At 43.7% G+C, this 26123-nt stretch overlaps 1 protein-coding gene across 2 annotated transcripts in view; it reads left to right on the top strand.

The window, feature by feature from the left end:
• USP14 (ubiquitin specific peptidase 14) overlaps positions 1-26123 on the top strand; it is a 1988776-nt gene that overhangs the window by 1944105 nt on the left and 18548 nt on the right. The gene's annotated exons all lie outside the window — the stretch shown is intronic.

The raw sequence follows: 26123 nt of genomic DNA, 5'->3' as shown, positions 1-26123 counted from the left end.
CTCTATCCCATAGTGCCTCACAGCAATTCCCCAGATCTCGTTTGTCGTGAAAGCTTTGAGGTTTGTCTCCTTACTGGCTCGGTGGCTAAGTAGAAGATTTTTTTGATAAATCTTGATATTTTTTTGTCTATTTTCTTACCTTAATAGTTGTTATCCCTTACCTGTGTGAATGTTGAGAGTGCTTGATCCCCTATTCCACTGTCTTAGGATTGTACAGCCCATTTTAGAGGGCCCGTAGTTGCCCGTTTAAATTAGAGGGCCTTTCCTTTCTGAGTGCTAGCCCTTCTTTTTAAAAAAAAAAAAAGTTTTCCTTCTCTTCATAGCTTTCCCTGTTGATTATAGTTAGTATTGTTATTATTGTTAGCCTTGTTTTCTTCTCAGCATGTCCAAAGACAAAGATAGAAAACATAAGGGACACCGCCCTTCTGAGTTCAAGAAATGTGACAGGTATTCTTAGAAAATGTCATTGACTGAGAGTCACACAAGCTGTGTGTACTGTCTGGGAGAGGCTCATTTACAAGAACCCTGTACTTTCTGTCATGCCTTTAGTACCAGGGTTCTTAATGAAAGAAAATGCAAATTGATTGATAGGGGATTTTGTGACTAGTTCCTTTCAGGAACAGCTGGAACTTGGTCAGACAGTTCCCAAAACTTTTAAAGAGAAAGTCTCCATCGGTTCCAGTTTCGGAGCCATCTAAGAAGTCTAAAGCGACGGAGCCAAGGAGTTCTGGCTCCAATTCTGCTTCTTCTGTCTTGGTGCCGTCGGTCTCTTCGGTATCAAGACACTCACCAGTTATTGACCCTATTTCACCAACTTTGAGGTCTCCTATTTTAGAAAGGAGATCTCCTTCTGTCTCCGCCCGTTCCTCCAGGACACTTTCAGATGAGGATTTTGAGTAGGTGGTGAACAGGTTGCTCTGTGACCCGACTTTGGCTAAAATGTTAGCTCTTCTGGACCCAAAGGCTTCGGAGCCGTCCCATCTCCAGACTACTGCTCCTCCTCCGACTGCTTCGCTCTCGGAGTCTAACACTTCGGGTCCTTCTGTGTCGGATCCTTCGGTTCCAAGAATTCTTCCTGCTTCCTCAGAACCTTTAACTCTATCCTCAGCGGCTCAGTCTGGAGCCGAGGGGTCTGGGAGCCGATGCTCTCGAGTCAACTCCTAGAGGGATAGTCACTATGTTTTTTCATCGGAACTGACCCTCCCTCTCAGTGCTTTGGCTTGACTGAGCTCAGTTCCCATGTCTGCTTCAGAACCTGTCCCTCTTGCTGTGAGCTGACCACCTGTTTCCTCGGATTAGAGGTAGTCTTCGGAGCGGGGTGAAAAGGCCTTCGAAGCAATAGAGAAAGCTTTGTCCAGAGCCAAAGCCCTGCCTTTGGACCCAATGTCCCATCAGCAGCCGGCAGCAACCTCTTCTCCCCCACCTCCCCCTCAGGGAACCAGAGACTCAAGCAGCCCCCATTGGAGATGTCCCCTCATCTGAGACCACCCCAGATTATCCCACTGGAGAGCTCTCTCGGAAGAGACTTTGTAAGAGGAAGCACATTCACTCACCTGAGTCTGTCACATCAGACACCGACTTGGATGAGTCAGAAGGGTACCTAGATCCCCCTCTGAGGATGTCTCTTTTGCTGACATCCTTGAAATCTGTAGACAGAGGGGTGGATTGGAAGACCTCTAACCCTACTGAGGATGAGTCAGTGTACCTGGAGGCCTTTGGTTCCCGACCTTCCACCTCCTGGGTGACTGCCTTATCACCAACTCTTGTGGGTCATATCCTGGAAAGCCTGGACCTCCCTGGACACAGTGGAGCCTGTCCCGAGCAGGCCAAACAAATTTATGACTGCTCCGGAAGTCCTTTCTTTCTAAGGGAGTTCCTGTGGATGCTATGGTGGTAGCAGCAGAGACAAAAAAGGAGTTGTCCAAGACATCTTCTAATATCCATCCTCCTAATAGAGTCCAGGACGATGTATAGGTATGGAAAGTGTACCTTCTCTTCAGCGTCATTTACCTTATGATCGCTGAATTACCTGGCCCATTTTACTAGACTTCAAAGGGATTTCCTGAAGGTGTTGGGAGACACCCTTCAGGGTTCAGTAGCTTCGGCTTCCATGGACAAGGTTTCTGCGCAGCTCTCCACCCTTACATATGTAGCTAACTCCTCCATGAGGCTGATTTCCTATGCAGCTGATGGAGCCAGCAGGGCAGCCGCAGCAGGAATTTCTCTTACGAGAGACATTTCTGGATTCATCTGTGTATCTTCACGGAATCCTTGTCTTCCTTTACCAACGTCCCCTTTGATGGTTCAACTCTTTTTGGACTTCAGGTAAAAGAGACTTTGACCAGGTGCGAGCAGAAAGGGAAAACCTCATCTGCTGTCAGAGTCTATTTCTTCCTTCTTTCTAGACCTTATCCCAAGGGTCAAACAGGAGGAAAAATGTGGATGTAATGTGATCCTATCTCACCTACATTCATTACTGACTGGCTCGGAGCCGACTCGGCCGCTATAACTAGCACAGTCTTTCATTGGCTGGGCCACCCCTGTATCCCAGGATGCACCACACCCAAACACCCACATCTCGTTTGCCGCTCCTAGAGTAACGACGTGGTCTCGACTTGGCTGTGGCTAAGTACCCTCTCTTTTTTTAACTTATAGCTGTTGCTTGAGTTATTATACCAAAAAAGCTATTCTAATAGCTACGTTGTCTGTTGTATTCATTTTTTGTGACTGATTGCGTTTGTTAGTTAAGCCTTCTGTTTGGCAGGTAGGCCCATTTAATTTAGAGGGCCTTTGCCCTATCTTGTGTCGTTAGTGTTCGGGCGTTTAAGTTAGAGCCCTTTCCTCCCTCCCTACCTTGTGTTGTGGGGTGTGCTTCGTGTTGATTTATAGTTTAAATCAAATTTTTGTTGCTCTACTTGTGGGTTGTGTTCCTTATGTCGGGCAAGGAACCAAAAGAACATAAGCCATCTGGCTTTAAAAAATGCGCCAAATGTGCGTATAAGATGTCGCTGACTGATGGCCACACCATCTGTGTATATTGTCTTGTTGCCATACACTTGCAGGAATCCTGCAGTGTGTATCATGCCTTCTCTGCCAGGGTTTTACAGGAGAGAAAAAATAAACTTAACCTTAAGGGTTTGATTAAACCCTCCTTTGAGGAAACTTTGGCGTCTTCTCCTTCTGAAAAATCCAGGTCCAAGACTAAAATGAAGTCTCCAGCGCCGACTAGTTCATCGGAGCCTCCGGAGAAAAGGTCAAAAACTAGTCTCGGAGCCGCAGGAGGTACTGTCCAAGGCTATGTCTCCATCCTCGGCTCCACTGGTCTCGGAGCCGCAGGAAGTGTGGTCTGTTGCGGGGTCGGCTTCTTTGACTCCAAGGTCGTCGGTGCCGAAGGAGGTTGCGGTGGTTCTCGAGCCTGCTTCGGCTCTGATCCTTTTGGAGCTGATTCGGAGCCATTCCCCCAGTCTTGTCTCGGTTCCGACAGAGAAGGTTTCTCGACCCCCTTCTGTCTCCTCCAAGTCCTCCAGGCTCTCGGATTCGGATGTCGATAGGGTGGTCCAGAGGCTCCTCCAGTCGCCATTGTTAACTAAATTATTTTCGGCTCCAGCCCAGTCGCCTCCGGAGCCAGCTACTATATCGATTCTGTTTCTTCCTCCTCCGACAACCTTGGTGTCATCGGAGCCGGAGTCTGCCGAATCGAGTGAAGTCCCTGGGTCGGCTCCGAAACCTCCTGCTAGTCTTTCGGATCTGACCTCGGCTCTAACCTTTTCCATTCCTTCTACAGGTTTCGGTACTCGGGTGTCCTCAGTCGAACCCAAGGGGGATACATCGGGGCTTCAGGCTGTGGCTCCGAGTCTCCCCCTTGGTGCTTCAGCTAGGGATACCCCGACTCCGGTCATGGTCTCGGAGGTGGGTTTTTCGTCCGATTCTGGTGGACCTGCCTTCGAGGCTATGAGGAGCGCGCTGGCCAAGTCCATAGTGACTTCACCTGAATCGGCAACTCCTTTCCCAGACGCTGCGACTAGAGCTTCTGGTGCCCACCTATCTCTGGACAGCAGGGCTCCCAGGCCTGAGTATACCTCCATGTGTGGTCCCCTACTCTCTGTGGACCCTTCAGAGTCTGTGCCTGAAGAGCCTCCCAGGAAGAAGTTATGTAAGAGGAAACACGTAGACTCCCCAGATGAGTCTGCCACCTCGGTTACCAAAATTGATGATGCAGAAGGGTCCCCGAAGTCGTCCTCTGATGATGTCTCGTTTTCCGATATCCTGGAGATCTTGAGACAGCGGGGCGACTGGCCATCCAAAAACCCTTCTGAGGAGGAGTCTGTCTTCTTCAAGGCCTTCGGAGCCCAGCCTTCCACCTCCTGGGTGTCTCCACCCTTCGATGAATTATTGGACCTTATTTGTCGAAGGGTGTGGGAACACCCCGACTCTGTGGAGCCAGTTCCTAGACGCCCTAGTAAGTTCTTATCTGCGCCTCCTGGAAAAGAATTTTTGACCAAGGGAGTACCTGTGGATGCTATGGTGGTGGTGTCTGCCACTCAGCAGGGTGTGGCAGAGGCTTCTACTTCCATCCATCCTCCTAATAAGGATTCTAGGAGTATGGATAGGTATGGGAAGCATACCCTGGCTTCAGCGACCTTTACCTTGCGGTCGCTGAATTACTTGTGTCATTTTACGCGGCTCCAAAGGGATCTCATAAAGGAGTTGGGAGATACCCTGTCAGGTAACTTGCCTGAGGCGTTGGCCCAGCTTGTTAACACCCAGCTGTCTACCCTTTCTTCCGTCGTCAACTCGTCCATGAGGCTCATATCTTATGCAGCCGAGGGGGGGCGGGTAGAGCAGCGAGTTCGGGCGTAGCCCTTAGGAGGCAAGCTTGGATGCGCTTGTGTTATTTTGCAGAGCCTTTCAAGTCTTCTTTCACGGACGCCCCATTTGATGGGTCCTCCCTTTTTGGAGCCAAAGTTAAAGACACCCTCATTAGATGTGAGCAGGAGGGTAAGACCTTGTCTGCTGTTGGTGCCCATTTTTTGCTTCCCACTAGACCTTATCCCAAGGCTCAGAGGGGAGGGAAAATGTGGTTCAGAAAGTCTCAAAAGTCTTCCCCTGCCCATCATAGTGACTCCCCCTCCAGGGGCAGAGGAGGGGGGAATTTTAATGGAAGGTGTCGCCCTAGAGGCGGTGGAGGCCCCCGCAATACAGGAGACCGCGAGTCCTTTCGTGGTTCCTCCTACCAACATCCCTGAGGGATTACCCGACTGTGCGCCTCTGGAGCCAGTCGGGGGTCATTTTTTGGAGCATCTTCAGGCCTGGGAGTCCATCACTCAGGATCGATGGGTGCTTCGTATCATCACCGGAGGTTACACCATTCCCTTTATCCCCCCCCCCCCCGCCATCAAGGAAAATCCCGGACGTCCCACCCAGTCAACGGGATCAGGCAGCAATAGAGGTCTCAAGGCTGCTAGAAAAAGGAGTCATCCAACCAGTCCCCGCAGACCAGATCGGATTAGGAACTTACTCAAGATTATTTTTGGTGCCAAAAAGAACAGGGGACTTGAGACCCATTCTGGATCTCAGCCGTTTAAACCGCTTTGTAAAGAAGTCCAAGTTCCGAATGGTCACGTTGCAATCCATTTTACCCTTGCTGGAAAAAGGAGTATGGATGTGCTCCATCGATCTCAAGGATGCCTATTATCACATCAAGATAAACAAGGCCTCCAGGAATCATTTACGCTTCTGCCTGGGAGCCAGTCATTTTCAATTCCGAGCCCTGCCCTTTGGTCTCACCACAGCCCCCAGGGTGTTCACCAAGTGTCTGGTAGTGGTGACAGCTCACCTGAGACGTCTAGGATTCCAGGTGTTTCCTTATCTAGACGACTGGCTCCTCACCGCCCCCACCAGGCATCTACTTGTTCAAGCCACGAGAGCTACTGTCAAATTGGGTCATCTCCTAGGGATTTCATTCAACTGGGCAAAATCTGTATTGCTGCCATCACAGCGTGTTGCCTTTATCGGCACAGAGCTAGACTATGTAGAAATGCGAGCTTTCCTACCGGCAGAGAGAATAAAAGTGTTACAGGCCCAAGTTCTGGCTTTACTACCCCGGGAAAAAGCACAAGCCAGGATGGTTCTTCAGTTGTTGGGATCAATGGCGGCTACCATTCTTCTAGTTCCGCTAGCCAGGTTACACATGCGATTACTTCACTGGCTCTTTTTGGCCCAGTGGTCATATCAGGATTGTCCCTTGTCCCATCCGATTCTCATCATGGAGAGATGCCGGCAGGATCTGCGTTGGTGGCTTCTCTCGTCCAACCTGAATCAAGGGAGACCCTTGTGCCTCCCGTCCCCTATTGCCACAGTAACCACAGACACCTCCCAGATAGGGTGGGGGGGCATTATCCGGGTGAGACAGTTCAAGGTATGTGGCAAGACCACGAGGTCCACTTGCATATCAATGTTCTGGAGATGAGAGCGGTGCTTCTAGCGTTGCAGGCACTTCACAGCTCTCTTCCCAGGGGAACTATTGCGATTCTTTCCGACAACATGTCCGTTGTCTGGTATCTGAACAAGCAGGGAGGAACCAAGTCCTATCCCCTTTGCAGGGAGGCCATGAGAGTGTGGAATTGGGCGATCGCTTCCCAGCGCTTTCTAGTGGCAACGCACATTCCAGGGAAGTCCAATGTGATAGCAGACAGGCTGAGCAGAGCTATTCTGATGCCTCACGAGTGGTCCCTGAATGATCGAGTGGCTGCTCAGATCTTCTCCAGGTGGGGCCTTCCCTGCTGCAACCTCTTTGCCAGCCCTCTGAATGCGAAGTGCAGCAATTTTTTCACTCTGATCCCCCCACAGGGGGAGTCACCCAGGGATGCTCTAGTCCACAATTGGCCCTCCGGTCTGCTCTATGCCTTCCTTCCGGTCCCTCTTCTACCAAGAGTGATTCAGAAGGCTACCTGCTTGGGAAGCAAGATTATCTTGATTGCACCACACTGGCCCCATCAAGTTTGGTTCCCCTTCCTTCGAAAGTATGCGGTGGATGGTCCTTGGATTCTGGACCCAGCTCCAGACCTATTGACTCATCAGTCAGGACAGCTCCATCCATCCCTACGAACTCTCAAGCTCGCTGCCTGGCTTCTCCACTTCCGACCTTAGACAGCATATCCTTACCCCGGAAGTAGTACATATTCTGTTCTCCTCCCACAAGTCTTCTACTAGGAAAATATACTCTAGTAAATGGAAGAGATTTGCAATTTGGGCTCAGCAGCTTGATCTTGATACCCTTACAGCCCCTGTGTCGGCGGTGTTAGATTTCTTAGCAACACTGTTTAGACAGGGTTCGGCTGCCTCCACTATAAAGGTGCAGTTGGCAGCGATCTCTAATTATCATGTTGCACATGAGCCCTCCCTCATGGGTCATAAGCTGTGTAAAGCTTTCCTGAAAGGAGCCTGGTTGCTTCGCCCCCCGATTTCGCAACCCGTTTTGCCATGGGATTTAAATGTGGTGCTCACAGCTTTAACATCTTCTACCTTTGAGCCGGCAGCCTCTTACGAATTGAAATTTTTGTCATGGAAGACTGCCTTTTTGGTAGCCATAATGTCAGCCAGAAGGGTATCGTAGCTTCAAGCCCTTTCTGTTAAACCTCCTTATTTGATTTTGCATCAGGACAGAGTATCAATGAGACTTAATCCTTCCTTTCTCCCTAAGGTCTCTTCTGCCCTTTGTCTCCACCAGTCTGTTGAGCTTCCGGTCTTTTTTCCACGATTTTCCAACAAAGCGGAAAACAAATTTCACCAGTTGGATGTGCATAGACAACTGAGGTTTTATTTAAATAGGACACAACAGGAGAGGAAATCAGATCAGTTGTTTGTGTCCTTTTCGGACAATAGAATTGGCAGATCTGTAACTAAGGGCACCATAGCTAAGTGGATTAGGGACTGCATCTCATTTGTTTATGCATTAGCAGGTAGGGATCTTCCCTTTCCTGTTAAGGCGCATTCTACCAGGGCTACGTCAACTTCAGTGGCTTTTCATGCTAGACTATCCATAGATGAGATATGTGCAGCGGCTACTTGGACTTCTCCACATACCTTTATTTCTCATTACAAACTGGACGTGGCCTCTAGAGGTCGGGCTTCCTTCGGTTCCACAGTGCTCAGGAGTGTTTTCCAGCGAGCCTCCCAGGATTTAGGTGCTAGGGACGCTGTCCCGTCAGTAATGAATGTAGACGAGATTGGATCACATTACATCTTTTAGTTATGTACTTACCATAACGATAGATGTATGGGAGCCATCTTGCCTACATTCTTACGTACCCGCCCTCCTTCCCCCTACCTGTTGGACTTGGAGGAAACTTGTATTCTGATCCCTCTGAGGATATTATTTTTTCTCTCCTCTTACCTATATATCCTTGTGGTGTGGTGTGTGTGCCAAGATGATAATGGGGCAAACAAGATCTGGGGGTTTGGGTGTGGTGCATCCTGGGATACAGGGTTGGCCCAGCCAATGAGAGACTTCGTGCTAGTTATAGCGGCCGAGTCGGTGCCGATTCTTGGCTCTGAGCCCATCAGTAATGAATGTAGGTGAGATGGATCCCATACATCTATCGTTATGGTAAGTACATAACTAAAAGTTCCGTAAATCCCAAAAGGGTTTCCCTCAAGCACAAGGTCAACCCTCCCCTAGAGGCAGAGGGGGAAGATATAATGGAAGACGCGGCCCTCGTGGCAGAGGAGGTCCGCAACATCAGGGAGATAGAGATACTTTCTCTGATCGTACCTTCCATCGCCCCTGAGGAGTTGCCCAACTGTCCATCTCTGGAGGCAGTCGGGGGTTGTCTTTCACTGTACCCAAGTGCCTGGCTACAAATTTCCCAAGATCGTTGGGTACAAACCATCATTTCCAGAGGTTACCTTATTCCCTTTGTTTCCGATCCCCCGGTAAACCAGTCTCTAGCAGATGTGCCATCCATTCATTTAGGCCATGCAACATCAGAGGTCATCTCATTGCTTCAAAAAAAAGAGTCATCCAAGAAGTCTCCACAGAGCAAATAAGATCTGGAACCCCAGAGAGCAAATAGGATCCGGAACTTACTCACAATTCTTTTTAGTTCCAAAAAAGGCAGGAGACTGGAGATCAATTCTAGATCTCAGAAAACTCACCAAGTCTGTAAAGAAGTCGAAGTTCCATATGATCACTCTGCAGTCGATATTTCCCTTTATCGGGAAAGACAATTGGATGTGCTCCATAGATCTTCAGGATGCATACTACCACATCAAAATGGGCAGACGCTCCAGAAGACATCTACTCTTTCAGCTGGGAGCCAGTCATTTTCAGTTTCGAACACTGCCCTTCGGCCGCACTACAGCCCCCAGACTGTTCACCAAATGCATGGCAGTGGTAACGGCTCACCTGAGACTTCAAGGATTCCAAGTGTTTCCGTACCTAGATGACTGGCACCTTACTGCTACCACCATGCACCAACTAATCAGAACCAGGGACGAGACTCTGTCCTTGTGCACCAGATTATAGGTATTACAATAAACCTAAAAAAATCAGCCAAGCATTGTCGTCTTAGGCTCAGAAATCGACTCAACCACCATGTCAGCAAAACTAACACCAGAAAAGATAGAATCTCATTGCACAGCCAAGTCAGATTCTTGATGAAAAAAGGCAAAGTACAGGTCAGGATAGTCCTTCAGGTCCTAAGGACTGTGGCATCCACCATTCTCTTAGTTCCCCTAGCCCGTCTGCACATGAGTACTTCAGTGGCTACTATTTGCCCAGTGATCAATGCAGGATCACCCTGTGTCTCACCAAATACTCATCACAAACTCCTGCAAGAAGGATCTAACATGGTGGTTACGTATGGATCAACTTCATCTAGGTCTCCCACTTGCTCCCCCTCAACAAAATGCAGTCTTGACCATGGACGCCTCCCAGATAGGGTGGGAGGGCATTATCTGGTAATGACAGTCCAAGGTATTTGGCAGGATCACGAGAACCACTTGCACATAAATGTTCTGGAGATGTGAGCGGTGCGATATGTGTTGCAAGTATTTCACAGATGTTCTTCGTGTTTCACTGTTGCAGTCATTACATTTGGGTAATCTGCTGGCATGTTGCCCTCAGTCGGCCTGAATATCAAAGTCTTGGGTCCTGCATCGGTTGCTGTCTCCTCTTCCATGACGTCAGGTCATTGGGTATAAAACATGCAGCCGACGCCATTTTCTTCAGTCTTTCTTGCTGTGCAGTGCCCGAAGAAGAAGCAGTTCACAAGTGCCGGTCGTCTGACTCCTGAAATTTTTGTATTCGAATTTCAGAACCGAAGTCTTCAATTAAAGCTAAGTACCCCGTTGGGGAAACTTTTTCTTGCTTCTTACCGATGTCAGTAAAAGTTAATAATTGCATTACTTGTGGGAAGCAAATACTTCATAAGGATTTTCTTTTGTACTGTATTCCTTGCCTATGCCCAGATCATAACATGCCTTGCTGTTGGTTTTGTGCTAGATTAACCAACGCACTATTAAGCGTTGGTATATCTTTGCTTCAAAATATTTTGGAAACAGATTTAATTACCCTGAAATGTCGTCTGATAGCAATCCGACTACCGGAGTTCACAAAAAACACAAAGAAAAGGACAGAGACAGACCATCGAGGTCCAAAGACGAAGCTTCTCCTAAGCCAGTCACCAGTTCACCGGTATTCAGTGAGGTTCTTTCGCAGCCCCTGATACCCGCTACTTTCGAGTCGCAGGCCTCTACCGAGACCCATGTGGAGTCTCGGAGTATTGTACCCATGGATGTCTCTCCCTCTGATGGGTCCGGAGCTGCTGAGCAGGCACCGGCTTCTGAGGGTGTTTTCAGGCCTCAACATTTCTATATAAAACTGACGCCATCTTCAAAAACAAAGACAAAAGCAACTTCTAAGGCTAAAAAACTGACGCATAAGCCACATGCTCAGGCCTCTATGCCTAAAAAAACAGATTATCAAAATGGCTGAAGACTTAATTACCTTGATCAGGGGTTCCCAACCCCCCCTCCCCTGATAAGAGGCCTAGGCAAGACACTGATTATGAATCTTCAGATCAGGTTTCTATTTCTTCTGATTCCTCTTCTGATCAGGAATTTTCTATACCACCCTATGAGGATTCAGATGCAGAGGAATCTATCCCATCTGCATCTCCTCCTGAAGATTATTCTTTTGGAGAAACCTTGCATATTTTAAGGGAACATTTTTATTGGGAGAGTCAGGATTTCTCGGAATCAAAAAGGAGGCTTGAGAATTTCCTCCTTCCTCCTCAGCATAGGCCTTTGGCTATACCTCCTGTATTAGACATTGTTGATGATGCGTTTTCGGAATCAAGCATAGCTCCTGATTCCCTACCTCCGGCTCCTAGTATGCCAGACAGATATTACAGGGTTCCTGACTCCCACAAATTTTTATTCAAAAATCCTGCTGCTGACCCTGAAACTATCTCATAGGGTCCCAAAGGTGTAAAGGCCTCAACAGCTAAGAATCCTACCCCCTCTGATAGAGATTCCAGAGCGCTGGATATATGGGAAAGAAGGTTTATACGTCTGCAGCCTTGGCAATTAGGGGCTTAAACTGCCAGTTTCATGTGCTTAAATATCAACAGCATGTTATGGGATTATTGAAACAGAAAATTATGTTGATTTCTGAATGTGTGGAAAATAAAGAATTACGGAATTATTGCATGCAGCAGAACAGGTTGGAAAGCATACTTTGCAATGTGGTTTTGATTCCTTGGAGGCCTCTTGCAGGGCCACAGTTACTGCATCTGTGATTAGAAGGCATGCCTGGCTCAAGGAGCAAAATCTGCCTGATCATGTTAAAGCTAAATTGTTGGATGCACCTTTACAGCATGATACTCTGGTAATAAGGCAGAAGAGGTTTTAAAGAAAACGGAAGCCAAAGCTAAATCCATGCAAACTGTAAAAGATTTCTTACAAGTACAGCCACCCAGGTTCAGTAGACACTGGCCTACAAAAAACTGGTCCTTTCCTGTATCCGATAGAGCCTCACAGGGCAAATCCAGGTGCTCCAAAGGTGCTAGATACCAATCACAGGGTTCTTACAGGTCAAAGCAGAGGGGTGCCTCTACCTCCAAATCTGGAGGAAACAAAGCACAACCCTACAGTAAACAGTCTCAATGACTTCCCTCTGCCATCACCGAGCACTTATCTTTGGCAATTAATAACCCAGGACAAGTGGGTATTAAACATAGTATCCCAGGGATACAGATTTCATTTCCATACCTTGCCAATTCCAAACAGTTGGCCAGATCGGTCACAAAATCGATGGGCAGAGGCACAGAAACAAGTTAAGTCCCTCATGGATATGGGGGCTATTCAACCAGTACCAAAACAGGAAAAAGGGCAAGGGTTCTATTCAAGACTGTTCCTGGTACCCAGAAAAGACAATACTGGATTTATCGATTTTGAACACATTCTTGGACATCCCAAAATTCAAAATGCTGACGTTGCAACAGCTTCTGCCCATGCTGGGCAAGAACGCTTGGTTAGTGACTCTAGACTTAAGAGGCATACCTGCTTATGCCAATAAGGGAATCGTGCAGAAGATACCTCTGCTTCAAGGCTGGTTTTATGCACTACCAATTTTCTGCACTGCCCTTTGGCTTATCTACTGCACCCAGGGTTTTTACAAAGTGCCTGGCACCAGTAATTGCATTTTGCAGACAAAGAAACCGGTCACAAGTGGCGTCCCACAGGGTTCTGTCCTGGGACCACTCTTGTTCGGTATATACTTTTCTGAGGTACAGGCAAACGTGGGAGGACTATGGCTCACCAAGTTCGCAGACGACTGCAAACTGGGTGCCATAATCAACTCTCCAGCTGACACAAACATCCTTCAAAAAGGTCTCACAGAGACAGATAACTGGTGCCAGCACCATGGTTTAAAGCTAAATGCCAAAAAATGTATAGTCATACCCTTTGGCAAAAACAATGTGCTCACAAATTACCACATAGGCGGAAACCCATTAAGTACAGAGAAAGTTATTAGGGACCTGGGGACCCAAGTTGATAGCAATCTCTCCTTTGAAAACCACATTGCCAAAGTGGTTAGAAAGACCTTCTACATAGCCCACCTCATCACGAAGGGTTTCACATCTAGATCAAGAGAGGTAATCGTGCCCCTTTATTCATCCCTCATCAGGCCCATTATAGAATACAATGCCCCTTTTGGGATGTACCTTACCCGACACCTGTAGCAATTAGAAAGACCCCAAAAGTATCTCACCAAGAGGATCAAGGGTCTCAAACAGATGCCATATGCTGCTCGGTTAAAAAAAGTCCAGCTCTACTCAGTTGCATACCGCCTACTTCGAGGCGATCTGTGCCTGACATACAAAGCTATGTCAAATCCAGAATTAATGGACATGCTCCACCTCAGTAAATCTAAATCCCTTAGAGCCACAAGCTCAAGGGACTTGAACCTCAGCACAGAAATAAATAGAACTTGTTGGAGGGACAGGTTCATAACCCAGAGGCTCCCTTCGCTCTGGAATAGAATTCCAGTTCATGTGAAGCAGAGCATCTCACTGAATCTCTTCAAGAAGAATCTCAATAAGTGGATGGGGGATCATAAGGTTTGTCCCAGGGATTACTCCTGTGTCACTATTAGACAGAGGCACAGTAAACTAAACCTTAAAAAGGGCACAGTATACTCAAATCAAGGGGTGGCGTAAGCCATACAGAATCGGGCTAGGCTTATAATTGCCCCAGGACAGATAGCCTAGTATGAACCTATGAACCTAAGAAGAATACATATCTATCCTTACTTGGACGACTGTCTCATTCAAGCAGAAAACAAGAACATTCTTCTTCAACATCTGGCATTTGTAAAAAGGCTTCTAACATGCCTAGAGTACACAATAAATGAAAATAAATCACAACTGGTACCCTCTCAAAAGATTACATTCCTGGGTGCAAGCTTGAATACAGCTGCCCAGATGGCTTACCTTACGCCAGACAAGCAAAGGCAACTGACTATTTACTTCAAACAGATGGCAACAAAAACCCAGTTATCTGCAAGACAAATTCTGCAGGCTTTTGGGGTTCATGGCAGCCTGCATTCTACTAATTCCATATGCAAGACTGCATATGAGGAAACTACAGTGGTATCTAAGGAGTTTATTGAGTCAACATTGTCACAGTCTGGAAAAAAATATTCCTCTCATTCCCTGTCAGCAACAGGAGTTTCTTTGGTGGGCAGAGACATGTCACCAGAACATGGGACGGTCTTTCACTCTATCCCCTGCCACCCAAACCCTAACTACAGACACATCAGACTATGTTTGGGGGGCCCACCTGGCGGAGAGATGCATTCAGGGCATATGGAGCCCAAAATAAATGCATCTGCATATCAACCAGAAAGAGATGTTAGCTGTTCAGAATGCCCTGACAGCCTTCAAGGACTTATCCAGGACAACTACTAATAAAGACAGACAACACCACGGTTATGTGGTACATAAACCAGCAGGGGGTACACATTCCTACCCCCTTTGCAGACTAGCCATGGCATTGTGGGACACAGCCTTGACTTACCAAGTACATCTTCAAGCTCAATTCCTGCCAGGAAAACAAAATACTCTGGCAGACGACCTAAGCAGAAATGTTATGGACCCTCACGAGTGGAAACTGAATCCACAAGTCTTCAGCATGATAACAGAGAAATGGGGGAGTCCGTACATAGATCTATTTGCCTCTCCCCAAAATTATCAACTGGACAAATTCTGCACAAGGACTTCTCACAGACAAGCATGGAAAGTGGATGCCCAATCCTTCAGTTGGAAAAACCTATCAGTCTGTGCCTTTCCTCCTCTGCCTCTTCTTCCCAAGGTCTTACTAAAGGTCAGACAGGAAAAAACAAAAATGATCCTAATTGCCCCGGACTGGCCTCACCAGCACTGGTACCCAATTCTAAGGAATATGTCTCAACTCCCTCCTTGGTACTTACCTCAAATACCTCATCTACTGTCTCGGCAGAGCAATCAAATTCTGCACCATCAGCTCCAAACTCTGAACCTGGCAGCATGGCTGATCATGTAATTATTCAAACACCACCTCTCACTAAATCTGTGATGGGTGTTATTTTGGAAGCCAGAAGGCCTAGTACTAGAAAATCTTATGCTGATAAATGGAAGAGATTCTGTGCTTGGAACCCAAGCACAAGGAACAGACACAGCAAAGCCATATATTCCTCAGATTTTACAATGCTTGACTGAGATGCTTGACAAGGGCCTATCTTTTTCATCAATAAAAATCCATGCCTCTGCCATCTCTGCTCATTACAACACAGAGCCTTCCATCTTTTCTCATCCTCTGCTAAAACAGTAACTTAGAGGGGCCTCAATTTTGTGTTGGAAAAGCTCACCCTGCCTCCATTTGAACCAGCAGCTACTGCGGATATAAAGTTTTTATCTTGGAAAACAGCTTTCCTTCTGGCAATCACTTTAGCAAGAAGGGTTTCAGGACTACAGGCCCTCATGGCTGTGGAGCCTTTTATTACATTTTACCCAGACAGGGTGTCCCTCAGGACTAATCCTTCCTTTATGTCTAAGGTGTGGTGTCCAGTGTGGCTCTTAACCAAACTATTCACCTGCCAGCTTTTTACCCAAATCCGCAGAATAAGGGGGAGTGGATTCTGCATTCCTTGGACGTACACAGACAACTAAGATTTTATTTAAACAGGACAAAATCCCTAAGAAAGTCTGAGCAGCTACTGGTGGCATTTGCTGAAGGATCAGAGGGGAAGGCTATTTCGAAGCAGACTATTTCAAAGTGGATAAGCCACTGCATTCATTTCTGTTGCTTGCATCATGGTAAACCGGTGCCCGAGGGAATCAGGGCACATTCCACCAGGGCTGCATCTACCTTAGTAGCTTTTCTCAGAGGGGTGCCAACCAAAGACATTCTTGAAGCTGCTACTTGGAGCTCTGTTCATACTTTTACAAAGCATTATCATTTGCCTTTCTTCTCTAAATCCAGGGCAGGCTTTGCCACTGCAGTTCTGCAGGGCCTTATAGCCGCTCCTAATGCTATTTAGTTCCAGCCTCCCATCCATAGCTTTGGGATTCTACCCAAATGTAATGACTGCAACAGTGAAACACGAAGAACATAGTAGAGTTGTGTACAATTAACCATAAATGTAGATGTTCGAGTGTATTCACTGTTGCAGTCGGGGTTACCCACCCACCTTCCCCCTTTTTTCTAGAACTTCTCTTTCCTTCACTATATTCTACAGCCTTTGTGGTGTATTTGCTTTTAGATGAAGGTTAAGTTTATGTTGTTACAATTGCATTTATATATATATTTTTTTTTTGCTCCCCATTTGGGGGGCACCTGACATCTGGGGCAAGACAAACTGAAGAAAATTACATTGGCTGCATGTTTTATACCCGTGACGACCTGACGTCTTGGAAGAGGAGACCGCAACCGACGCAGGACCCAAGACTTTAATATTCAGGCCGACTGAGGGCAACCTGCCAGCAGATTACCCAAATGTAATGACTGCAACAGTGAATACACTCGGACATCTACATTTATGGTAAGTGTACACAACTGTACTTTCTTTTCCCACAGGGACAATTGCGATTCAGTCAGACAGCATGTCTGTAGTGTGGTACATAAGCAAGGGGGAACCAAATCTTATCCACTTTGTCGAGAGGCTCTAAGAGTATGGAAATGGGTGATGGACACTCAATGCTTTCTGATAGCAACGCACTTTCTGGGGAAGTCCAGTGTGATAGAAAAACTCAGTTGAGCAATTCTGATGCCTCACGAGTGGTCCCTGAATTCAGAAGTTGCGGAAGAGATTTTTCACAAATGGGGCCAGCCTTGCTGCGACCTATTCACCATGTACATGGACACCAAATGCAGCAGCTACTTTGCCCTAATTCCCCATCCGGGGATGTCACCCAGGGATGCTCTGGTCCACAATTGGCCTCCAGGACTCATTTATGCTTTTCCACCCTTTCCTCTAATACCAAAAGTGATTCAGAAAGCAAAATTGTTGGAGTACCCTGATCCTCATTGCTCCTTACTGGCCTTGCCAAGTCTGGTTCCCCTTCCTGTGGTCCTGTGTCTTGGAGGAACCGTGGATTCTGGAGCCATCTCAAGACCACCTGATTCATCAATCGGGGCAGTTCCATCGTACTATCCAAACCCTGAATTTGACAGCATGGCTGCTGCAGTTCCACGAATAGCCAGGTGTGTTTCCCTTTCCCCTACAATCAAACACATTCTGATTTCTTCACACAAACCTTTCACCAGGAAATTATATTCCAGTAAATGGAAAAGGTTTTCCATTTGGGCAGCAAACCAAGGCATAGATCCCTACTCAGCTCCCATAGAGTCTATCCTGTCCTTCCTGGCATCCGTTTTTCAAGAAGGAGCTGCAGCTGCTACTATTAGAGTTCAGTTAGCTGCCATCTCTAATTATCATTTTGGCTACATGGGAAATCCAATCATGTCCCACTCTTTATGCAAAACCTTTTTGAAAGGAGTCCTCCTTCTCAGACTTCCAATCAGGCAACCACCAGAGCCCTGGAACCTGAACCTAGTTCTCACATCTGTAATTTCTCCACCTTTTGAACCGTCTTCTTCATTGCATCTGAAATTCTTGTCTTGAAAGGCATTGTTCTTAGTGGCTATAACATCTGCTAGGAGAGTTTCAGAATTGCAAGCCCTCACCATTCGACCTCCTTACATTGTTTTCCACAAGGATAGAGTTTTACTTAGAACTAATCCTACCTTTCTTCCTAAGGTATGTTCAGAGCATAATCTCAACATAACTATCGAATTAGCAGTTTTCTTCCCAAATCATAGTAATAAATCAGAGTACAGATTACACCAATTGGATGTCCACAGAATTCTCAAGTTTTGCCTGCATAGGACTAAAGAATTTCGAAAATCAGACCAATTATTTTTTCCTTCTCAGACAAAAATAAGGGCTTCCCTGTTTCTAAGGTTACTTTGTCTAAATGGCTTTCAGACTGCATTTCAGTTGCTTCCAGAACTGCTGGCAAACAATTATTTGCCAAAGTTAAAGGCCATTCAACCAGAGCAGTATCAAGTTCATATGCCTTTAGATCGAAACTCCCAGTTGATACCATTTGTGCAGCAGCTACTTGGGCAAGCCCTCATACCTTTGTCACTCATTACAAATTGGATTTGGCCTCCCGGGACATGTCATCCTTTGGGTCCACTGTGCTGAAGAGTTCCTTCACTTGAGCCACCCGGGATAAAGGTGCAAGGGACGCTGTTCCATCCAGCAAAAATTACGGTGAGATAGGACTACATAACATAAAGAAGTTATGTACTTACCATAACGTTCCATATTTGTAGTCCATCTTGCCTACATTCTTGCGTCCCACCTTCCTTCCCCCTTCCTGTTTCCTGGAGGAACTAGTGGACTATCCCTTATGCTGTCTGACCTGGTTGTAGTTGTCTGTCCACTTGGCATGGATAGTAATACAGAGTATTCTGTTTGTATGTGCATAGTTATTGCTAGTTTACTTACTATTATGTACCTATTTACTTTCTTGCAAACAAGATCTGGGGAATTGCCGTGAGGCACCATGGGATAGGGGTTAGCCTCAAGCTAGTAAAAGCTCTCGAGCTTTAGTATTAGCCCCGAACCCATCCAGCAAGAATGTAGGCAAGATGGACTACAAACATGGAACGTTATGCTAAGTACATAACTTCTTTTTTATGTCTATATTGGCTAAAGGAATGGAAAAAATGATGCCAAAATTGATAGATATGGATCATTGTGGTTTTGTGGAGGGGAGGCTGTCATTTGACAGCATAAACAGAACAGTGATGAACCAGAGGGAAGCAGTATGTAAGAAAATACCACTGTTGCTGATGGGTTTTGATGCCGAGAAAGTATTTGATAGAGTAAGCTAGGATTTTAAGAGCAGAGCAATGGAAGCATTTGCATTCCCTGATTAAAATTATAAGGTTAATTAGGAGGGTATATGAAGGATCAGAGGCGCAAATTAAAGTGTGTGGAGTCCTCTCTGATGATCTCTGCTTGAGCAGGGGAACCAGGCAGGGGTCTCTTCTCTCCCCTTTATTTGCATTATATTTAGAACTATTGACAAAGAAAATAAGGGACTCAGAAATTCAAGGATATAATTGGTGTGGTAGTCGAGAAGAGCTGGCTGTATTTGCAGATGACGTTATGTTATACTGGACAAAACCAGAAAGGGACATTACAGTGCTGTGGAACATATTGAGATAGTTTCATACCTTTTTGGGATACAGATTTAATGAAGCTACATCAAAAGCAATAGCAGTAAATTATGTACCCACATACAAATTGGTTCAGCAATATCCATATTTATGGGGAACATGATAAAATGAAGTATTTAGGAATATGGATTAAAAATAATACCGGTGTGGCAGCTAAGGATGTGTGGTAAGAGACTAAACAATAGACAATACAAAAACTGAGAAAATGGAAGCTCTGTTATATGGATAGCGATAGTAAGATACAAACAGTGAAAATGTTTTTAGTCCCTTTACTCTTGTACACTGGTCAAGCATATTTTTATCAGCCAGAGGAGAAGTTGTGGATAGCAGTTAATAAAGAGCTGAATAATTTTATCTGGAATGAGAAGATAGCAAGAGTCAAGTTGGATACGTTTATTCTTCCAATAGAACGGGTGGATTGGGATTACACAAGTTGAAAGGGTATTTCAGAGCAACACAGTTAAGGCTCCTATACATAGCACAAGTAGAAATATAATTCAAAGTGGAAAGAGATTATGGTGAAATGGGGGGAAGCTCAAGTATCAGAGAGAGACTGGGATTTTGGATGCCAACCTTTAAGGAGAACAACAGTAATTATAAGAATATTATATTCATAAAGTAGCAGATCATCTAAGAGCTAAGCTAACACCGGAATGGTGAAAGGAGATTCTGCCGATAGGGATGACTGCAGTTAGGGATACAGACAATTGGCAAGTGGGGGGGTATATTGGAGAAACTGGCAAAGGAACCAGGGTATTGGGAGCAAATAACTAGTGAAGGGAAAGGTAATATAATGGGAAGACGGCAAGAACTTACTTAAACTTCAGGGTAGAGATTGCCTTCTATATCAAGGGTGGATATCAGAGTATAGGTAAAGAGAAAGAAATAGGGGGATCCTCGATGAAAGACCAGCACTGTAAGAGTTTTTAGTAGAATCTAGAACAGAAACTGATGTTAAGAAAGGAATAAATAGTAGAGCATATAAAATATTGCTTGATAAATATAAGAATCAATCAGAGGAGGTTAGGAAGGATTGTGAAGAAAGATTAAATAAGCAATTCACTAAGGAACAATGGGGGGTGATATATGTGTGTGTCTCCCAAATATGCAACAAAATCTAGAAGATTTATGATCTTTGCCTGGAAGTGTTTGCATAGGTATTTTTATACCCCAAGCAGACTTCAAAGAATTTTTCCTTGGGTCGACAGCAAATGTTGGAGGTGTGATGTGGAAGAGAAAGGTAACTGAGATCATATTTTCTGGGATTGTAATGTGTTGACAGACTTTAAAGATTCCCTGCAGACTGCTCTGTTGGGGATACCGGGTGAACAAATTGGAGTAACTAGGGAAATTATTTTTTGAGCTATGATATACTGAGTCAGAATTGCCTAGATATAGTAAGGTATTGCTGAGTCTAATTATGATGGTGCCAAAAAAGCAATTACTGGATAATGGAAATCAAAGGCTAAACCAACTTTACTAGAAGCAGAGATGATAGTGACAAAGATAAAACTGGAAATGGAATCTTTAGAAAAGTGTAGGAGCAAATTACATAGGAATAAATGTGAAATGTGGGATCAATACATGCTGAGGAGGAATGATGTTTATAAGAAGGGAAGGATTTGAATGAGCTATGTAATGGTTGACTGACAATGATTGGATATGTTAAAAGTGATGTATAATATTTGCAGCTATGGTTGTGTCGGCAGGGTTTGGAATGTGTAATGTTTGTGAGATTGTGTCGTTATGGTTTATTTTCATTTATATAAATGTAACATGGCTTATGTCATACATATTAATTTAATAAAGATGTTTCTTGTTTAAAACAAATCCTGTTTTCCATTAAATCTCACTGCTCCTCCAAAACATTATTCTGCATTTATTGTTAGTTTCCATTTTTTGTATGTAATTTGCACCTACCCTTTTATAAAGATCCCACTTCTAGTTTTATCTCTTGTTACAACATTTAGTACTTCAAATGCAGTTAGTTTAGACTTTAATTTCCATTTTCTAGTAATTGCTTTTTTGGCAATCTCTAGAATTAAACTTGGCAAGGTCTTACTATGTCTAGGCAATTTGGATTGTGTATCCCAGCTTAAAAAAATAACTAACGTAGTTGTACCCAATTGCTCAGCTATTGTTTCTGACAGAGTACTGTGTAGCGATTTTTTTGAAGCCTGCCAACTCATTACCCTCCCAAAACATACTTTCCCAGTTACTTCTTTCTTCCACATCATACCGCCAACGTTTGCTACCTTACCTAAAGAGAAATTCTTTTGGAGTCTGCTTGTGGTATAAAAATGCCTATGCAAACACTTCCAAGCAAAAATCTTAAATGTTCTAGAATTCATTGCTGATTTGGGAGCCATACACATGTCCTCCCATTGTTTACTTGTGAATTGCATTTCTAGTCTCTCTTTCTAATCTTTTCTAACCTCCTCTGATTGATTCCTGTAGTTACTGTATATGTTATACTAATTATCCTTTTTTAACAGCAGCTTCTGTTCTAGATTCAGCTAAAAACTGTACCAGAGCAGGTGTTTCACATAAGATTCCCATATCCCTTTCTTTTTGGCTACTCTCTGATATCAATCCCTGACAGGAAATGCAGTCTGTAGCCTTCAATCCAAATGACTCCTTGGCATCTACCCATTTTACCCCTTCATCTCTAGTTATTTGCTCACAATACCTTGGTTCTTTAGCCAGTTTTCTCCAATATATTTGAGACCCTTCTTGTCTGTACCCCTAATTGTAGTAATTCCTATTGGCAGAATCCCCTTTCTCCAATCTTGGATTGCTTTAGTTCTTTTAATACTTTATGCTACTTTATGAATATAATATTATGTACGTCCGTTATTCTTTTCTTTAAGGATCTGCATACAGAATCACATTCTCTCCTTATTTCTTGAATTCCCCCATGCTTCATCATCACCACTTTCCACTTTGACTTATAGCTTTCTGCTTGTGCAGTGTATATGAACCTTAACTTTGTCACTCTAAAATATCCTTTTCAAATCAGATAATTCTAAACTGCCTTGTTCTTTTGGAAGGATAATCTTATACCACTTCACACTTGTTCTCTTTCCTTCCTTTCCCTGATAAAATCATTCAACTCTTCATTAATTATTGTTCATAACTTCTCTTTTGGTTGATAAAAATATGTCAAACCTGTATTTAAAACTAAAGGGACTAAAAACATGTTCACTGCTTGTATCTTGCTATCTATATTCATGCACAAGAGCTTCCTGTTTCACATTTTTTGCATTATCTTTTGTTTAGTCCTTTTTGCAAATATCCTTAGCTGCTGTAACAGAATCCTTTTAACCATACTCCTAAATACTTCATTTTATCCTGTCCCATTATTTTCTGTATTGCTGAACCAGGTCACTTGTGGGTACACAATTTACAGCTGTAGCCTTTGTTTTGTCTTAATCAATTTAAATCCTGAAAACTTTGAAGCAGGTTGTTCCACAACACTGAGATGCGCTTTTCTGAATTTATCATGTACAAAATATCATTCGCAAATAAAGCAAACTGTTCTTGATTACCATACAAATTATATCCTTGATTTTCTGAGTCCCTTATTTTTTTTTGCTAGTGGCTCTAAATATAATCCAAATAACAAAGGGGAAAGAGAATGCCCTTGCCTTGTTCCTGTGTTGAGACAATTTATCAGTGAGGAACCCTCTCACTTTAATTTTTGCCGCCAGTCCCTCATATATCCTACTAATTAACCTTATTGTATTAGGGAAAACAAATGCTTCCATTGCCCTACTCATAGTAACCCAGCTTACTCTGTTGAATGTTTTCTCTGCATCAAACCCCCCCCCCCAACAGTGGTGTTTTCTTATATTCTGCTTCCTTCTTGGATCATCATTGTTCTACTATTGCTGTCGAATGTTTACCTCCCCTCCGCAAAACCACACCAATCCATATCAATTTTGACAACACGTCTACCATTTTTTTAGCTATTGTAGATATAAGAAACTTTATAACCATGATTTATAATTGAAATGGTCCTATATGAAACTGAGTCTGATGGGCCTTTGCCATATTTAGGTTTTGCAGCCACCTCAGCTTTCTTCCATGATGTTGCTTCCCTTCATTTTAAAATGCCATTAAACAAAACCTTCCAGATCTTCACATTTTTCTTCCCTCTTAGCTTCCCAACTTCCACATGAATGCAATCTGTTTTTTGGGGAATTTCCTGCAGATTGACTAGACATCACCATTTTATGTCATCTTTTATCTTGTCTGTTAATTGTTGAGCCTCATTTACCTCTAACCTTAGCATACCGAAGTCTTCCATAAATATTTCTCTTTGTGCTTTTTCGTGATTTCTGCATTCCTGTGTTTTATACAGATTTTCGTAAAACTTCTAAAACATCTCTAATATGTTTGTAGGATCTCTAGTTAATTTTCTTGTTGTAGGCTCCCTAAGTTTAGCCTGAAATTCTTTCTTTATCAAATTCACATGCTGAATTCTTTCCAAGTGTATCTCCTTGTTGCATTGCAATTTGCACTCTACACTTCTTAATATAATGCAGTATTCTTTCCTTTTTGTCTACACCTGTGAAGACATTCACATTCCAAAATAAAATGGATAGTGTAGCCATTATGATAAGTTATTATTGTCACTTGTTATATATGACAGTTTTTTAAATGTCTCTATCCAGCTTTTGTATTACATGCACCCCCTAATGTTTGGGAGGTTGATCTGTTATGCATCTGTTTTTTTGTCATTTCCATTTGAATCTATGTCACAGTTTGCCAAGCTTCTTGTTTTAATTAAAACCCTCAAACAAAACAAAAAACCCAGATAACTCCCATAACCTGTTAATGTAAAACAAACACAAAACTTGTATAACTTCAGATAATGAAGTGTAACCCTCCTATAGGAACAATAGTCCCAATTTGACAGCTGCACCCACAGGCATTATATAAACTAAAATTAAGATGATTTGTGCTAAGACGCATATTACAGACTGTGCTGCTACTTACACTAAGTACTGTTTTTTTCTTGTTTTATCTTTGCTCCTGTCCCATATATGAAAGATAGCTTGTACGTATGCTTTCAGAAAACATTCATTTTAGACTTTAAAAAGTGCTCTGGCTTTTGTCTGCCCCTGTAGTTAGCGTGTCTCCATGGAAGCATAAGAATAAAATTTACAGCTGCCCTCAGCTGCAGACTTCTCTCCTCACTGTGAACATTTTTTTTAAAGGAAAACTTTTCATTACATTTGTTGTTCTCTTATTTACTTGCTTACATAAAAAAATATTAGATTAAGCAGAGGCCCTTAATCCAGATGTTAACCTATGCAAAGTAAGAGAAAACACATCAACTCTGCACATATAATCTGCATTTTTGCATCCCATCCATCTTTACATCCCATCCCTCACCTCAACAACTGAAGATTGCAGCATATTAACTTAACCATGATTTTGTTCAGCCTTTCTTCTCTTTTTTTACATTGTAGTGTCTACATTTCTTAAAAACTACAAAAAGAAAAAAGTACTTGTTTTCTTTACTAGCTTTATCATGTAGAACTATAACTGAAAATGCTTTTGCTATCTGACATGCAATTTATACCATGAAATGTTTAATGCAAATGCTGTTAACAATTTTTTTTAATATTTACTTTACTTTTCCCCTTCCTTTTATTTTCCTTCCAAACATTAATGACATGAAGTGGGTATATGCTTTTCAGTCCCCCACAAGCTTAAAGTCAATAAAAGTCTTCTCTTTCTGCTTTTTCACAAGTGTGATTGATACTTTATAATCTCATATTTATTCACTAATTTCATTGTTGCTGGTCTTCCTGTTAATCTCCATCTCCCAACATCAGACTCTGGTTCTAGTCCAAGGTACTTCAGATTCATGTAGTCAGCACATGTGCTTTTTCTGTCTCTCAAGCATTTTTCTTCAGAACATTTGAAAAGATTTCACTGGCAAAGTGTCTCTATCAGAGAAATGAGAAGCAGAGTCCCCTTCTGGTTGATGGCTCACTTTTTGTTGGGCCAGTATTTGTTGATCCACCTTAGCCTGTTCACCATTTGAATACAGCTGGATACAACAGATTGAATATCACACCTGCCTCTGGACAATCCCTTATTGCTCGGTAAAATTGTTGCTATTCTGCCTGATGTACAAAGAATAATCCATTTCCTACAAACACTTGGCGTTTTGTCGGATTTAACACTTTCTGTTGGTATAAATAAATCTTTAATGTCTTGGCTGCTTTCTCATGGCCAGGTGCATTCGATGTGCCCTTTCAATTAACAAATTCTGCAGTAGAACACTAGTCTAGTTGGTTATTTATGCTTTCATAAAATTAATAGTCTGCTCCTTGCAGTTTCTTTTGTACAGCAGAAAATCTCATTGTTATGTCGTCCTGTCTCGCCATAATTCTGGCTGGATGTGTTTAGAGCCTAACATCTGCTCCGACTTGGCTGATACTAAAGCTTGAGAGCTTTTACTGGCTCGAGGCTATCCCCTATCCCATGGTGCACCACAGCAATTCCCCAGATCTCGTTTGCCGTAAACGCTTCGAGGTTGTCTTCTTTACTGGCTCATTGGCTAAGTGGAATTTTTGATGTTTTTGCTATATTTCTTATTCTTTCTCAATAATAGTTTTTACCTTTAGTATTCTAGAGTGATTGCATGACTGGTAAAATCACCTGTCCATTTCTTTAAGGATTGTATGGCCCATTTAAGTTAGAGGGCCATAGCTGCCCATTAAAATTAGAGGGCCTTCCTCTTTTTGTGCTAGTTTTTTTCTCTCTCTCATATATATATATATATATATATATATATATATATATATATA

This window comes from Protopterus annectens, chromosome 3.part0 (genome assembly GCF_019279795.1).
Source record: "Protopterus annectens isolate FY-2018-M chromosome 3.part0, PAN1.0, whole genome shotgun sequence".
In the NCBI taxonomy this organism is placed as follows: Eukaryota; Metazoa; Chordata; order Ceratodontiformes; family Protopteridae; genus Protopterus; species Protopterus annectens.
Note: the sequence above shows the minus strand (reverse complement) of the source record. Positions and strands in the feature narration are given on the sequence as shown.